The 4,627-nt window shown below is 40.0% G+C and overlaps 1 pseudogene; it reads right to left on the reverse strand.

Moving 5' to 3' along the window:
• Positions 1-2,233: 2,233 nt before the first annotated feature.
• LOC112313299 (eukaryotic translation initiation factor 1 pseudogene) lies at positions 2,234-2,582 on the reverse strand (annotated as a pseudogene).
• Between the last annotated feature and the right edge of the window lie 2,045 nt (positions 2,583-4,627).

Consider the following 4,627-nt stretch of genomic DNA (forward strand, 5'->3'; position numbering starts at 1 on the left):
CAAGGTGTAACCATGGTAGGAGAAGAGATATTAATATACAAAAATGAAAATCTGGTATACATTTTTTACAGATTAAACTCATGTTAAAATTTGAAGCTGCTATTCTGAGTGTGAGCATGTCTTTGTCCTAGCACAGACTCTGCTGAAGGAAGAAGATGATATATTCCATATGCAAATGTCCATGCAGGACCAGCCCCTGGCAATGATTTGTGGCCGGAGGCTCTCCAGTGTGGACAGCACCTTCCCCTGATAAGCCACAGTTATTCAACCATTCAGCCCTCGCCATAACAGCTTCAGGCAATGTCTCTGAAGCATCAGCTGTTCTCTTTGTGTTAAGTGCATAAAATCTTAGCAATAAGCATAGTTACTGAAAAAAGAATCATCTGTAAACGTCAGGTTGATTTGACATAGCAGTATTAGAAATATCGGGAAGAAGAATTACTTTGGGAGAAACAGTTCCTTAACAAATTATGAACAAAAAAACTTACAGATGTTGAGTGGCATACCCACCTTGTAAATAATTTAAGGGATTTTAAGAGTTGAAGCTTAAATCTTCAAGGAACACAGGCAAGCGTTTTTTTACATAATGGGTCAAGGCAGATGATGGATGCAGCTAAATAAATAATCAATAGATAGATACACAGACACACGGTATATAGATATTTATGTGTCAGCATGATAGACACATGGTGTATGAATAGGCAACATTGGGTGTTCAGTTATTTAAATACTTTCCCTTAAAGTGATTCTGTCTCCATATATATAAAATTATTTTAAACTATTATTTTAAAGTCTTCTTAATCAGTAAATACCACTTTAAACATCTTCTAGGAAACACTTCAAATATTTAAGATTTATTTTTAAAAACCAACGTTCTTGCTAGTATTATTTATAATATCAAGAAATTAGAAATAATGTAAGTATCCAACAATATGGAAATAGCTAAGAAATAGGATAGTACCATTTAAAAGGACAGTTTCAAAGGGTTTGAAACTTAGAAAATCATTACAATATGGTTTGTGGGAAAAAGCAGAACTCAAAAATACTTTTAGAACAGGATCATTATATTAAATCAGGCAAAGAAACTCCCCCCCCAAAAAAACCCCTCAAAACCATAATGTATTGAAAAAGAAGTCACTAAAACTTGAACAGTAAAATTAATTAATAACTATTAGATATATACATTAATAGTTCTTTTCAAATGCAGTCACTCTGCCAGGGGCTTTGCCTAATCGCCTTATCTAAAATAGTAGCTCTCTCTGTCACTCTTTACCCTGGATCTGCTTTATTTTTCTTCTTATCACTTCCTGAAATAATGATACATATGTGCATGTTGCACATTTCTTGTTGCCTCCACTAATAAACAAGCTTTTCGGGGGCAAGGACCTTGTCTGTTTTTCACAGCCTCAAAGAGTTTCTGGCACATAATAGATGCTAAGTAAAAACGTGTTGAATTAATTGAGAAATTATCCTATAGCACTTCAAATATGATTGAAATTGTAAAAGAAAATACACAACGTGGGGAATAAAACATCCCACATCCTGTGAATAATGAAATAATCTCTATTGTGTTAAGAAGCCCCCCAAAGCAAGCAGTATAACCTCATATAAACCAGATGAATTGTCTGATGGTCTAATTCTAGCTTGTTGGATGTAGGACTCAGGGGGAAGTTAAAGACTACCTCCTGTCCCATCTCTACTTTCATAAATTGGAAAACACTGCCGCAATTCGGAACGCAGGCACGGCGACCTGTTCTGCTTCCACGTCCTTGTGAACCCAGAGGATCGGTTCTGGTGAGTGGTCTCTTGAAACTCAGTTCAGGATGGGAGTGCCCCCCACCCAACATACACCCTCCTAACACACCCCCCCCAACACACACACACACCTACCAGAGTTGGGAGGTCCATACACATGATTGGTGAGTTCCACCGTCTGCAGGTTCAGGAAGTAGATGGAACAGCAGGATTCTCTCATTCCTTCGCGTCACAGACAGACTGAGTATCCTAGGACACCCTGGGCTTAACACAGAGCTCAGACATTCAGCGAGACTCAGGCTGACCCAAAAAATGCCCTCACGAGAACACTTTGAAGATAGAAAGCCTCGAACTCCTGAATGGTCTACGATATGCATTTTTTTTTTTTGGTTCTTTTCACTTTATTGCGTGAAGGCATTACACTAGTCCGAAATAAAAGCAGACCCCAAATGGTTACATTACACAAACCATGAGGTATTTAAACTTGTGACAAGTAAAACCCGTGAACCTTCAGCTGATCATCCTTAGCCAGTCCACCCTCTGCGAGGAACTGGTGTATGTTCTTGTGCTGGTCACCCTGCAGCTAAATTGCTTCTCCATATTCTGGATGCTCAACTGTAGTACAATTGCAGGCAAATTTCTTCTTAAACACCTTCACTAGTTTCCTTTTATCGTAATCACCAGCGATGCCTCGGGCAGTAGTAAGGGTCTTCCTACTGTTTCTCCGTTGAATTCTTATAATCCTCAGTTCCAGCAGGAAACAGATCATTACCTTTAATTACATTAGCAAAGGGTTCAAAAGAGTAGAGGTTCTGGATGACAGACATATGATACAATTCCTTTTCCTCAGTGGAAAAGGCCTGCGGAAGCTGCAGCGGGAGGAGGCGGGTGGGGGGGCGGAGCGTCTGGAGATGAGGGGACTCAAACAGGAGGTTGCTGAGTCCAGTGTGGCAACTCGGTGGCTGGGGCTGATAGGTATTTTAATTTAACAGTATTTTCCTCTGAAGTTCCTGCCTTTGATATTATGCTTAGGAAAGACTTTCCCTTTTATGTATATTTATGAATACTTTATTCTAGTGTTATATAGCCATCTTTTACATTTTTTAAAAAGATTTTATTTATTTTTAGAGAGGGGAAGGGAGAGAGAAAGAGAAATATCGATTGGTTGCCTCTCGCACACCTGCAAGTGAGGACCCGGCCCACAAGTGGGGACCGGACCCACAACCCAGGCATGTGTCCTGACGGGGGATCGAACCGCGGACCTTTTGGTCTGCAGGACAACCCCCAACTCACTGAGCCACACCAGTCTGGGCACATCATTTTTTAAACTCTTTAACATTTAAAAAATGAGATTTGGTTTTGAAATATGATGTCAAATAAGAATTTAACCTTTTTCTCCAAATAGTTAAATAATTGAGATTGATTTATTTGATATTCCAAAGTTGTGAAAACGAGAAAAGAGGTCTAAAATAATACCAACAGAAATATGATGCTAGCGACGTGTATATTTTAAAACTTTATTGTAGTCACATTTTAAAAGTAAAAAAAAGGAAATGATTTTAATGATGACCTTTATTTAGCTAATACAGTCAAAATATTATTTCAATGTGCAACCAACATCAAGATCATTAATAAACTATTTCACATTCTTTGTTGTGTACTGAATCTTCCAAACACAGTATGCATTTTGTAGTTTCAGCACTTCTCAGTCAGCCTAGCCACCTTTGAAGTGCTCGGTAGGCGCATGTAGCTAGTGGCTTCTGTATTGACAGCGCAGGTTAGAGCAGCGTTTCGGCTCAGCACTAGTGACATTTGGGACCTGGTAAGTCTTTGCTGTGGGGAGCTGTCCTGTGCCTTGTAGGATGATCAGCTGCATCTCCAGTATTCATCCACTAGATGTCAGCAGCATCCCTCTCCCAATTGTTGCAACTGAAAATGTCCCCGAGGGTGGGTGGAAGTAGGGCAAAACTGTCCCAGTTAAAAATCAGCGGTCTAGAAAAACTGGGAAAAGTTTTGTTTGGAACAAATCTTAGGATCATCCTAGAGAGAATCTTCTTTTTAGAAGCTAATATTACTATAGGCACTAAGCCATGGTAAGAGTACTTAAAATAATTAGTCTACCCAATTTTCATGTTTTAAATTCACGAAAAGGAGGAGGAGGAATGGCAGAAGGGGAGGAGGTTGGGAAGAAGACAAAGAGGGAGAAGAAGACTGAAAGGGAGAAGAAGGCGGTTTGTCAAGTGTACCTTTGTGCTTATTTTGGTCTCCTCCTCACAGAAATAACATTGACCCACAATCGAACCCATCTTGGTTTCTTTCAAAACCCCGAGACTCTTGATTTTGCAAATAAGCTGACGGATGCTTGGGTTGCGACATGCATCGAACTGTGCCTGTGGGTTGTCAGTGGGAGCACCCCGTGTTGCTCTATGCTCGAACTGTCTACCTCAAATGGCAGTATCTAATATCAAACGTGACGAGCAGCAGACCCCAGCCTCCAGGGGAGCTAATCTCTTCCAACATCTCTTACCAACCAGGAACTCAGTGACTGGCAGCCTCAATTAACTGTTGTATTTTAAAAGTATTAGGCTTTTTTTTATATTAAAAAAAGGCAAGGAAGGCAGCTATGCTAACCACTATACAAAAAGTCAGCATGGTGGTGACCAGAGGGAAGGGGGTGGGGAGTAGTAGAGGGTAAAGGGGGTCAGATAGATGGCGATGGAAGATGATTTGACTTTGGGTGGCGGGCACACAATGCCATGTACAGATGGTGTATCATAGAAGTGAACCCCTGGAACCTATATGGGGTTATTAACCAATAACCCCAATAAATTCAATGAAAAACAAAAAGGCAAGGAAATCAAAATTATAGCAT

The sequence above is a fragment of the Desmodus rotundus genome, chromosome X (assembly GCF_022682495.2).
Source record: "Desmodus rotundus isolate HL8 chromosome X, HLdesRot8A.1, whole genome shotgun sequence".
Taxonomy (NCBI): domain Eukaryota; kingdom Metazoa; phylum Chordata; class Mammalia; order Chiroptera; family Phyllostomidae; genus Desmodus; species Desmodus rotundus.